The sequence below is a fragment of the Silene latifolia genome, chromosome 8 (assembly GCF_048544455.1).
Source record: "Silene latifolia isolate original U9 population chromosome 8, ASM4854445v1, whole genome shotgun sequence".
Lineage (NCBI taxonomy): Eukaryota > Viridiplantae > Streptophyta > Magnoliopsida > Caryophyllales > Caryophyllaceae > Silene > Silene latifolia.
The window spans coordinates 62358842-62372333 of record NC_133533.1 but is presented as its reverse complement, the minus strand read 5'-3'; the positions used below and the strand labels follow the sequence as shown (position 1 = coordinate 62372333).

The following is a 13492-nucleotide window of genomic DNA, read 5'->3' as shown; positions in this document are numbered from 1 at the left end:
AGCCTACCTCTGATTGCTCGCACCTCATCCTACCGATTGATGACGAGGTGAATGCCTTGGAAAAGGATATCCTGGACGGGATATTCGTATTCAGCGCCGCAACCATACACACCATGTTCCAACAGGTTGTGGAGGCCATAGCCAGTCTCTCAAAAAGGATTACCCGACTTGAGGACGCTTACCACCGGTTCATTTTCAATCTGCCAACGCCAACACCGCACTTGAGGGACGATCGTCCAAGCACCCAGCACTACCCTCACCAGGAAGGATTGCTCCTGCGACCATTCTGGCATGCACCCCCCAATAATCAACCCCACAAAAACTTCCCTCACAAAAACTATCCATTGAGGAATACCCCTCCAAGGTACCCTCGAGATCCCGAAATCAATGGTATCTGGAGAGACGACAAGGAGGACGTCTATATGGTTCCGGGAATGGGTAAACAAGTAAAAATAAATCGGTCATCTTACCCGGTCCGGACGCCCCTATCAAAACCCGAACAATTCAACGGTCGTTCCAACAACGAATGACCAGGTTGTCCCGGACACGGACACCCAACCTAAGGTTCCCAAAAACTCGATCCTTAAACAACTGCAAAAAGCAAAGGCCGAGATTTCAATTTGGCAACTTATTGCTACATCCTTCAAACATCAGCAAGCTTTACTACAAGCCTTGGGAAAGTTAACAGTTCCCTCTACCTCCTCTCCTGAAGAAGTGATGGCACACATGACAAGGGATGTCCACGACCTAAACAACCCAGTCATCTTCTCTGATGAAAATATCCCTCCATTCGGAGCCAACCATAACCTGGCCATATACATCACCGTACAATGCCTAAAAAAGAATGTGCATATGGTTCTAATGGATGACGGATCCGCGGTTAATGTCATTCCCCTTAAGACGGCTCATAAAATGAGTATCAAAGAAACTGATTTGGTCCCAACCAATCAAGGAGTACGCGCCTATGACGGCACTCGTTGTAAGGTGGCGGGGCTTATCACCTTGACCATTGCAACTGGACCCTTGGAAAGGCAAGCCAGTTTTTAGGTGGTTGACATCGACGCCTTTTTCAACATGCTTCTAGGACGCCCTTGGATTCACGCTGTGAAGAGTCTATTGATCCAAAATACTCAAGAGGGGGGGTGAATTGAGGATTTAAAACTTTTTGAAAGCTTTTTCGATAATGTATATGTAATTGATTATTTAAAGTTTATTGATTAAACTTTAACTAATGAACTAATGAAGGTAAACGTAATAAGCGAAACAAACGAAAGAACGAAGAGACACAGGGTTTTGAAGTGGTTCAGTTTCACAAGTCGAAACCTACGTCCACTATTCTCGATTAATAAATTTAGTACCTTTCTACGGATTACAAATTTACTAACCCAACTCGTACAACTAACTCTAGTCAGAATCGAATGAGTACCGTTAAATACTCGAGTGACTAAGTTACGCTAATAAGAAAGCACTATTGATTCTAACAAAGGTTTACGTTAATGAACAAGTTAAGAAATCAACTAAGCACTATTATCTTATAACGATAAATAAAGAACGAGTATGCGAGTTTTATGACACACGACCTTTCAAAATAGCAAATCGGTTTTTCTGCTTAAAACACACGGTTTGCTTTGTAAAATTAAAATCAATTTTTATGCTTAAGGTCTCTATTTTAGATGTTGTAAATAACAAAGTATTTGTAGGGGGAGAAAGAGTAGGCTACACGGTTTTGTCAAACCCTAATAGCCGAAATAATAAGATATAGAAGCAAATCATATCTTCTTATTATCTCTTCCCTAAAATCCCTCAAAAGATAATAAAGGATATTCAAAGAGATAGAATATAATCTTTCCAAATATTATCTTTACTATAAATTCTAAGATTATGATAAGATTTCCTAAAACAAGAATATCTTTAACCATAAATATATTAAGTAAGATATATAAGATATGTAAAGATATTATTATAGAATAAAATCTTTACCTAATATACCCTAGGTAACACGAGATGTCACGGCTCATGTGCCTCGTGACTCGTGCAAACTCTAGTCTTAACATATAATAAGAATTTAGGTTTTAAGAGAGGCTATATAGAAACCCTAATTAGTAGCAAAGTCCAACTCATAAGTTGATCCATCATGACTACCAATTAACGTTTACTATAAAACCGGACTCCTCACTAAACCGGGTTTTAATATATAAATACTTTCATTAAAACATTTAAAACAAACTTTAAACAATTATAAAACAATTTTCGAAACAATTATAAGTCGTGTATAAAAACTCAACATTTCAATGTTATAGTAGAAGAGCTATAACATTGAGCTCTTTTACTAGTAATGTCATAGTTTGCAAAGCTATAACTTTACTAATCCAAGAAACTCATTCTTGATTACTATTACGAGATAATCACCTATACTATTCTAATCTTCTAGGAGATCTTCGAGTATAGGCTACGTCATCATCCAAGCTTGATTAATCTTTAGACGAACTTCGTCTTCACATAGTTCTTGAATGAATCTTGAATTGTTTGATCTTGAACGAAGGCTTGGACTTCTCACGTAATTGTCACAATCTTCTTTGTTGCTCGTAATAGATTAGTTCTAAAATACTTAATAAACGATTACACGCAACAAGTATATAGAATGTAAAACACCTTGACATCATCAAAACATAAACATATAAACTATATGGTTCAACAAATTCCCCCCTTTTGATGATGGCAAGTCTCCTAAAATTGTGACTAAGTAAAAGTTCCCCCTCAATATAATACCGTTATCTTGATAATGAAGATTAACGCAAGATCAAGACAATTTTTCAGAAACCGAAACTTAAGGACTTTAAGAGACAATTGGTCTTGACAAGGAGCAAGCTTAGGTAGATGCTTACTATAGACGTTCTTTCCCCCTCTTGACATCATCAAAAAGCTAAGAACAAATCAAAAATGACTAGAATAATATAAGACGAGACAAGAGATAAAACGTCATAGGAAATAGTAATAACACGCAAAGACTATAAGCATCCAAAAGATAATTAGCATACAAACTAAGAATTAAACATGTTTAAAGCCAAAATGGGCCGAATGAACACATGTCTAATGAAACACTTGGGCCATAACCACAAGCGCATTGCCAAAATGGGCCGAATAAGAAGTTAGTTTAACACACCATTAAAATAAATAAAAAGAAAGCTAATTAAGGTAAGGGCTAATGATGGTAAGGCGGGAGATCAAATATTTCGGTGCGGTGCGGGTTCACGTAGTCGGGCCTAGTACGATGCTCTAAGGTATCAAGACGGTCAAACGAGCTCAACCAACACAAAAAAGAGTACCAATGCTCCTTTCAAAGTTAAGCACTTTAAAGGAAAGAGCTTTCGTGGCCTCCAACGTGAGAGCTTGATCAACTTGTCACACATACACTCCCGCGCACTAACACCGTAACTGTCAGGCCCCACCACTCATTTTATTTCCAACAATCGAGATATCCACATACCATATGGCAAATCGATTGTGGTCCTCAACTTCTCCTTAGTTACCGTAAGACTTGTCTGAATTATACGATGCAAGACAACACTACCCAAATTCACCTTCTGACCTTCCAACCAAGAATAAACAATTATAGCTTCATAACTCGACACCTTATCACGACCGCCTCTCCTCGGCACCACTGTGTTCCACAAAAAGTTCAAGAGGAACTTGATTTTTGCCGTGAGAGGGCAAACTACGATATTACCTCCCTCCGTCATCTCCTCAAAATACATCTTCACTAACAACTCCTTTTCACTCACAACATTAGACCATTCAAGACTCGGATTTAATTTAATTCCTTCATCGGGAACCCAAAAAGGAGAGCAGAAATCCGAAACAGAGACCGTTACATCCACACCATTAACAACCGCATGCAAGACCCCTTTCTTAATTGAGACACTAGCAAAGAATTGAACAACCTCAACTGGGTAAACAGGACCCGAAAACTGACTAATGTGACTCCACCCTTGAAAATCAAGAAAATTAACAAAGAAAGCAAGAGCGGGAACACTAACCAACCAAGATTTTTGATAGTACCTACCACCATGAATAGAATACCTCAAAACTCGATTAACTAGGATGCTTTCATCATGAGTAAGCCGAACACGATTTAACCCTTCCTTGGTCGCGGCTTTTGAAGCATCCCTAAGCAAGGTACGAGCAACACCATTCCGAATTATTACCTCGGGTTCCTCCACAGCTTCACTATTATCGACAACCACCTTATTTTTTCCTTTGAAAATACGGCGTCTTTTTGCCTTCGGACACCGACTCGTCCCGACTACGAAACAGGGGCGAATTTTGGTTTGGTTGTGGTGAAGGACAATTAATGGAATGAGGATCATGTGGTGGTAGAGGTGAGGTTTGGTTATGAAAGGGGCGGTTTTGGTGGCGACGGGTTGAAGATCAGGTATTTTTTGCATGAGTTGGATTCATGATGATGGTGATTGTTGAAAAAGGAGGTGATGGTGATGGTTTGTGTAAAGAAGATGAGTTGTGATGATGGTAAAAATTTGAGAGAAAGAAAAGTATGCAAGTGGGGTTGGGTGGACGGGCAACACGCAAGGGGGTAGATATAGGTGTAGGCTAGGGTTAACAAGTGGAGAGTAAATATGGTAAGTGTATAATTAGGAATATGAATTATGGTAGGTGTAGGAATTTAAGGGATAGATTTATTAGGCAAAGGATAAGAATAAGGAATTTTTGTTTGTATAGGAAGTTTATTGTTTTAGCCGTGTACAAGAATTTGCAAAAAGGAGAGATTCTTTGTGACTTAGAAAGATAAAAGATTTGGTGTGTTTTATTTATTGTGATAAGGAATTAGTTTGTATAACAATTAAATTCTAAATAGCAAATATAATCTTATGATAAAAATATTCCTACAACGAGATTATTCATGCAACGCAATATACGGACACAGTCATACAATCTTAATCTTAACTAGTCAGTCATAAAAAAGATTGAACAAATATAGAAGCTTAGGTACCACCGATTAAACCAATTTCCAACCGTAAAGTCTCAAATCGTTCTCTAGCTAATGATTTTGTCAAAATGTATGCTCATTGTTTTTCAGTACTACAAAATTCAAGTTTTATATTCCCCTTCTCAACATGGTCTCGTATAAAATGGTGTCTTATTTCAATATGTTTGGTACGTGAATGTTGTGCGGGGTTTTTTAGAAATTATTATCGCACTAGTATTATCACATAAAATAGGAATGCATCCTACGTCAACACCATAATCACGTAATTGTTGCTTAAGCCATAAAAGTTGAGTACATACCAGTCCTGCGGCAATATATTCGGCTTCAGCGGTTAAGAGAGCAACCGAATTTTGTTTCTTCGAACCCCACGTGATGATACACGGTCCGACAAACGTGGCAACACCCGACGTGCTTTTTCTTTCTAGAGAACATCCTGTGTAGTCGGCATCGGAATAACCGACTAGATTAAAATTGCACTCCATTGGATACCATAGGTATAAGTTGGCCGTTCCAATCAAGTAACGTAAAATTTGTTTTACGGCCGTCATATGCGATTCTTTGGGAGATGATTGATATCTCGCACAAACGCATACACTAAACATAATATCGGGTCTACTTGCGGTTAAATATAACAGTGTCCCAATCATCCCACGGTAAGTAGTTCATCAACTGATTTACCGTTTTCATCCAATGTCAATTTCTTGTTCTCGACCATTGGAGTATAGCGTGTGAATTTTCCATTCCAAATTTCCGAATCAACTCTTTGATATATTTCTGTTGATGGATCTTAATGCCTTCATCTGTTTGTTGTATTTGCAGCCCTAAGAAGAATTTTAATTCTCCCATCATACTCATCTCGAACTCGGAAGTCATCAACTCAGAAAAATATTTGCACAAGCTTCGGTTGGTCGATCCAAAGATGATATCATCGACGTATATTTGAACAACCAAAAGGTCAGAATCCTCCGTTTTTAGAAATAGGGTTTTGTCGACGGATCCTCTACTGAATCCACTGTCAAGTACAAACTTAGATAATCGATCGTACCAAGCCCTAGGTGCTTGTTTTAATCCATATAGGGCTTTATCCAATTTGAACACGTTATCCTCAAATTTGATATTCTTAAAACTAGGGGGTTGTTCAACGAAGACTTCCTCTTGTAAATAACCATTCAAGAATGATGTCTTAACATCCATCTAGAAGAGTTTCATTCCCTTGTGTGTGGCGAATGCTATTAGAAGTCTGATAGCTTCAAGACAAGCAACAGTTGCGAAAGTCTCATCATAATCTATTCCTTCTTGTTGATTATACCATTGGACCACCAATCTAGCTTTGTTCCTAACAGTAAAATATTACTTCTCAATTATATTCTTTAAAATGAGATTTAAACATGTGATCATCATGATCAACAGTTGTGATCGCATTATTGTCGGAGGACACATATTCCAACACGTGTGCCACTGATTAATTGGACCGGAATTTATTATAATAAGGTGTGAGTATAATCGGGATTTGCACCGGGAATTTATAGTAGATAATATGGAAATAATAATAATGGAAAAGTAATAAAAATTATATTAATTATCCTATTAATTTAATTAGTAAAAGAGATGTAAGGTAATTCTAATTATGGTAAGAGTAGTAATATATGATAATAATAATTTATGATGGTAATAATAATAATAAATCATACACTAATTAGAATAAGGTATCTATAATAGTTTCCTAATTGACCTTACATACTCTCTAATCTTACACTAAAAATACCATGTTAATTCTGAAAAGTAATTCATAAAAATAAGAGAAGTAGTTTAAGAGACGGAAAGAGTAAATAAAGCAAGCGATAAAAGGTAAGACCGTCACAACTCATGTTTATATCGTCTTAATAATTTAAGTTAAACGTTTATACACCGTATGTACCACCTTGAATAGTGTCGTGGACCTTAGTAGTTGCCCTTGACTGTCGTGACTCTAATAAGACAAACCTTGACCACATTTGACAACCGTGGGTGGTGTTTTGGACGTCTAAATAAGGGAGGTCGTGGGTGAGAATGACGGGGTTTGTGTCGTGTGTGGGTGTCAACGTGACCTGGGGTCTAGGTGGTTGGTTAGGGCGGCGGTAGGCGGTGCTACTGGTGATAATGGGGTAGCCGGAGGTGGTGGTTGGTACAGTGGATGCCGGATGGTGGTGGCTGCAGCGTGTTGTCTTTTATATGGGTCGTGCATCGTTTCTGGGTAGTCGTGGGGTGTAGTGAGAGGTCGTGGCTAGTGGTGGGACCACCATGGGTCAAGGGAGACCACGGTGGTGGCCACTGGCTGTCGGGGTGGTGGTTTAGTTGTTGGTGTCGGGTTTAGAAGGGATAGTTATGGCGTGAAGGGTTGTGGGTAGCTAGTGGTGGTTTGGCTGGTGGTTTAGGGTTTCTGGTGGTTCTGGGTACGGTGGGGAATGGTGGTAACCATTAGTGGTGGTGGTGGTGGTGGTGGTCGTAGATAGGGGTTTGAAAGTGGAATTGTGTATGTCGGGTTTTTGGTAATTGGTGATGCTTGTGGCTGTTTAGGCCGTTGGTGTATGGGATGGTGGTGGTACTTTGGCTGGTGGTTATGTGTTGTCGGGATACGTCGTGGAGCAGGCTTGAGGTCGAAGGTTTGGGTGGTGACGATGGTGGCTAGGAGTGTCGGATATAGGCGGGTGGAGGGTGGTTGTCAAACACGGCAAAGTGTGTGATGTTGGGTGTTGTTCACGTAGTTGTTGCATGGGAATGTGTGGTGAGTTGATTTATTTAATTATTGTTGGACGGGTTTATTTGGGGTGTTGACTCGGGTTTTGTAATTTAATCGGGTTTTGGAATATCGTAATGTTATAATTAATAATAAATAATTAATGTATAAATTGATATTGAATTATAAATAAAGTATAAATAATTAATATTGGATAAATCATTATTTATGTTAGGTGACGATTTGTGAAGAAATTATAATCGCGTTCGGTTGCATTAATTATTCCGATTCTTGTTGAGCTGCTTAGTTGGAAATTCGCTATCAAGGTAGGATAGCTACTCAATCGCTTTAATGTTTACTTGAATGATATTATCTGATTGTATTGGTTGAATTTGTTGGAATTGTGATGGATGATATATGATTTTTGGTTGGTTGCGTTGAGATAAATTGTTTAATGACTACCTCAGCTCGTGACTGAGATGATTTGATTATTGACTACCTCAGCTCGTGACTAAGATGATTATATTGATTATTGGATTCCTCAGCTTCGTGTCTGAGATGGTAAGAAGTTGTGTTGCTCAATTGTTTGCATTTCCATATCATGAGCACTTGCATTGGATACCTCAGGACAGGTTCTGCAGGACTTGTTTCTGGGATGATGAGACTACCTCAACTTCGGTTGGGATGATGAGACTACCCCGGCCAAGGATTGGCGGGATGAACGGGAGCATCGGAGGATTGATCATGAGCATGCATTGCATTTGCATTTAGTATTGTTCTTGTATCCATTTATTGTGGTCGTTTGGCTATTCCTACTCAACCTCGTGGTTGACCGTGTATTCATGAACACCTGTGGTGAACCTTAATGGAGAGCAGATTTGACAGGTACGAAAGATTAGCTGACTTGGGAGCTATGGGATGCGTGAGGACTTGGCCTATCTACTTAGAAGTTTAGACCACGTAGATTATGAGATCACTTTATTTACTTCCGCTGTGAGTTGTAATTATTTTATATTAAGATTTAGTTGATTAATTTGTAATACATATGTATTCATTAAAGTTTTAATATAAAGTACTTTGGTGAGTTGGACTTTGTTATTCACTACCTCGGGAAACCAAGATGGTAACAGTCTTATTTATTTGGGAATGTCTAGCTAAAGGCTCCTGAATAAATGGGGTGTTACAATTGTGGTGAATTTGGATGAGAGATTGTTGTTTTTGGATGAGGGTTTTGAAAGTTTAAGTGAGGGAAAAATATTGTGTGTGTGTTTGAATGAAATGAAATGAAATGAAGAAGAATGTTGGTCCCGTGTTTTGGTTATATAGCAGGTCGGGACGGGCGGACAGGGCTGGAGTCGGGCGGATATTCATCCAGTGGAAAATAAAATCTACAAGGCTTTGAAGACGGGCGTCTTGGAGGCAAGTCGAGCGGATTTTCGTCTGGCTCGCTCGACTTGTGCTGGAGACGAGCAGATTGTCATCCAGTGCAAAATTTATAATTGAGAGCTCGTCCAAGACCCACGACCTGTGCTAAGGTCAGGCGACTTGAGCATTGAGACGCTCGGGCTGTAGCCGGCTCGGGCAGATTTCTTTCCAGAGCAGATTTCCACGTGGCATCCCTTTCTCAGTCCCCACGGGCTCAGGTCTGCTCATGGGGATCTTCTCCCCTGTCAAATCTTCTTCTTTTTCTTCTTCATTTCTTCTTGGGTAGCATTACAAAGGCTTGATTAGCCTAGGCATATGCTTCCCCACACTTGGATCATTAAACACTACACATTAGAAGCACATTAAAATCCCTCCCTCACTTGCTCTCATGTTACACAAATTAGTCAAACAAAGCATGTAAAATGCAATGCAAAAATGAGTAATGTACAAGTTAAATGAAATACAAGTTAAGAGGTTAGAATATGTACAAATTGTGGTTTAGGGAGGACTCCACCAAACTCTCCTTCTCTTGAGAGGTGTCAAGGGGGCAAAGCCAAGGTGTTGTTGATGTTGATCAACTCCTTGTAGAAGTAGTCAAAGGCTTGTTCATTTTCATGGTAAAGGTCTTGTATAGACCCTTGCACATTGTTGTCTTCATTGTTGTAAATCGAGTCAAAGTGTTGACGAGGATCCATCAAGCCTTGGTCTAGAGTCATAACATTCCCAATGTAGGGATTAACCAATCCTTCAAATTCATCGTCCCATAGACCGTACACTTCATTTTCTTTCTCCCCTATGTAGGGTGGATCACGAGTTGACAAGAGCAACTCTCCTTCCTTGTTATCATGGCCAATGAGGCCTCCATCAATACTTGTCATGGGTGAGCTTTGCAAGCTCTCATTCTTGTTGTAAAAAATTCCATGCTCTCCGAATAGATCCATTTCAACATCATCAATATATTTCTTCCAATTGGGTGGTGTGTCTTTTCCCTTCTCTTTGAGATTTCTATCTTTCCCTTGTTCTTTGAATGTAGGTTCCTTCTTTTTCTTGTCACTCTCCCGAGTATAGTGATCAACCATGAAGCATGGCTCAAACAAGTTGGGAGCTCTCATAGTCTTATCAAGATTGAAGGTGATTGTTTCATCACCTACTTCAAGGGTGAGCTCTCCATGTTTCACATCGATCCCGCTCCGGTGTGTAAGAAATGTCTTCCTAGAATGATTGCAATGTTAGCATCCTCCTCCATATCAACAATGACAAAGTCCACCGGTATGAATAACTTTTCAACTCTCACGGGTACATCTTCCCATACCCCTAGTGGTTTCTTTGTTGAACTATCCGCCATTTGTGAGGTCATGTTGGTGAACTTGAGCTCTCCCACTCCTAGTCTTTCACATACCGAATATGGCATGACACTCACACTTGCACCTAGGTCACATAGTGCCTTGTTGATTGTGGTATCACCAATGGTACATGGAATGGAGAAGCTTCCCGGATCTTTGAGCTTTGGAAGGGAATTCCCTTGTTGTATTTCACTACTCACCTTTGTGAAGGCAATGGTTTCCAATTTTTGGATGGACTTCTTCTTGGTAAGTATATCTTTCAAGTACTTAGCATAGGCCGGAAAATGGTGGATTAGCTCCGTGAATGGTATATAAACCTCCAAGTTCTTCACAATCTCCATGAACTTTCCAAGTTGCTCATCAAACTTAGGCTTAGCTTGGCGACTTGGGAATGGAAGTCTAACCATAATAGGCTCTATGTCAACTTCTTTAGCCTTCTCTTCACTTCTCTTATTTGATGAGTCATTGTTAGTTGTCTCCACCACCTTAGGATTTCTTCTTAGTGGTTCATTCACATCACTTTGTTTGTCATTCTCTTCAACAATTCCTTCTTCAATTGGCATCTTTGGTCCCTCATATCTAGTATCACTCCTCAAGTGGATAGCATTGATGGTCTAATGTCTTCTAGGAGGATTACCTTGAGGAGGTAATTGTCCCTTTTGTCTTTGGGAGCTAGAAGAGGCCAATTGAGACAATTGAGTTTCCAAAATTTTGGTGTGAGCAAGGATATTGTTGATGGTAGTTTCTCTGGCTTGACTATCCCTTTGCATTTGAGCAAAGAAATCTTGTTGGCTCTTTTGCATTTGGAGGACCGCTTTTTGAACATCAAAAACTTGGTCATTGGGTTGATTGTAGTATGGTCTTTGAGTAGGATTTCTCATTGGAGGAGGTGTATATGTGGGTTGATGGTTTTGGACATTTTGGCTCTTGTATGAAAGATTTGGATGAAATTTGGTATTCTCATTGTAGTAGTTGGAATAAGGTGTACCATTTTTGTATGCTTGGAAAGCATTCACTTATTCATTTGTTCCACTACATTTATTTTGATCATGTCCCAAGGTTCCTCAACTTTCACACACGCCATTTGGGATTGAGGATGTTGCCATCATAGCATTTACATGTTGTTTGGGTGATTTGGAAGCTTTATCAAGCTTGGCCATGGCTTTCTCAAACTTCAAGTTTATGGTGTCGATATGAGCACTTACTTGAGCACCCAATTATGTGATGGAATCCACCTCATGACTCCCTCCTCTAGTGGACATTCGTGGCCTACTATATTGGAAATTATGAACCGCCATCTCTTTGATTTTAGCCCATGTTTGGTTATCATCAACCTCGGTGAACCTCCCATTGGAGCCCATATTAAGCACATTTCGTGAGTCTTCATATAAGCCATTGCAAAACTGTTGAACAAGGAACCATTTACTAAGTCCATGGTGAGGACAAGAGAGGCAAGTATCCTTAAATCTCTCCCACGCTTCATATAATGATCCCTCATCCATTTACTTGAACCCGGTGATTTGGGCTCTCAACATGTTAGTCTTCTCCGGAGGATAGAACTTCTTGTAGAAGGCAAGTGCTAACTTATTCCATGAATCAATACCAAGGGTAGCCTGGTCTAGGCTCTTTAACCATTGTTTTGCGGTTCCGATCAAGGAAAGAGGAAACAACACCCATCGAATTTTGACTTGGGTTACTCCGGTTTGAGAGATTGCATCACAATAGTCACAAAAGGTCTTCATATATAGATGAGGATCTTCACTAGGCATCCCTCCAAATTGACTTCTCTCAACTAATTGTATGAATGTGGATTTGGCAACGAAATTTCCGGTTAAGTGAGGTGGTCTTTGGAGTACCATTTGGTAGGTTCTCCTCGGTAGGTACGGAATGAGATGAAAATTTAGGCATTTTAGGTTGATTTTGTGGTTGGTTTTGAATTGGGTTCTCCTCTCCTCTTTCAAAAGGGTTGATAAACTTAACACTATCCGATTGGACAATACCAATGTCCACAAGTTCTCCAATACCCGAACTTGTTGAAGTTCCTCTAACAACTCTTCTAATATTGGTCAGGGTCCTTTCAATCTCGGGATCAATAGGCAAAAGTCCACCTTGTGATCTCCTAGACATGCAAAAAGGCAAACAACTAGAAAACAATTAAAACTACCTTGAGGAGTTTGACTTCCCCAAGGTTAAGAAAGACACAACTAAAAACAACAAATGATAACAATTCAATTGAACACCATCCCCGGCAACGGCGCCATTTTTGATTCGGTCCAAACTTTATCGTTTAAGCTAGCCAATCAAAAAAAAATATTTATAATCTAAACAAACTACTCTTAGTAGAGTGGTAACTAAAGGTCGGATCCCAAAGGACAGGTATTGAATTAAGTTATCGGTTGTAGAAAGCTATGCCTTAGGGTGTCACAAATTGGGTTGAGTTTTGAGGTAACAAACGACACTAATTAACAATGAAATGTAAAGAAATGAAAGTAAAACAAGCAAGTAAAGAAGGGGCTTGTAAACAATAGATTAAGGCACTAGGGTGTCATGGGTTCTTAGGGGATTCATGATGGTGATCATACAAACATGTTCACATAGTTGCAAGAAAGTTATTGTTGTAGTGGAATCGAGTTAGTTTATGTCTTACAATTCCTAGGAAGATTTGGGTCCTGGAGCCGAGTCGGTCAAGACTGTACAACTCCTACAAGTCTACTTAGTTTCTTCCTAGTCACTTTTATTCATGGTCTAACAAGACTCGAGTTTGTTTATATCTTACAAGTCTTGTTGAATAGATTAGAGATGTCCACATGCAAGGTTTGTTAATCAAGCAATTTATCAAGCATAACATGTGCATAAGTTGACACTAGTGTTAGTTTCATTAACCCCTAATTAGACTCCTCTAATTAGTATCTAAATTACTTACTAATTTAGAATAATAGATCTAGTTACATGCAATATGTAAATAATTAAAATAAGTAGAAAAACAGTTTTACCCTTACAATT

At 39.3% G+C, this 13492-nt stretch overlaps 1 non-coding gene across 1 annotated transcript; it reads left to right on the top strand.

The window, feature by feature from the left end:
• Window positions 1-11917: 11917 nt before the first annotated feature.
• On the top strand, window positions 11918-12024 carry LOC141597915 (small nucleolar RNA R71). Its single transcript, XR_012523125.1, has one exon. It is a non-coding gene; the product is annotated as a small nucleolar RNA R71 (small nucleolar RNA).
• Window positions 12025-13492: the final 1468 nt, after the last annotated feature.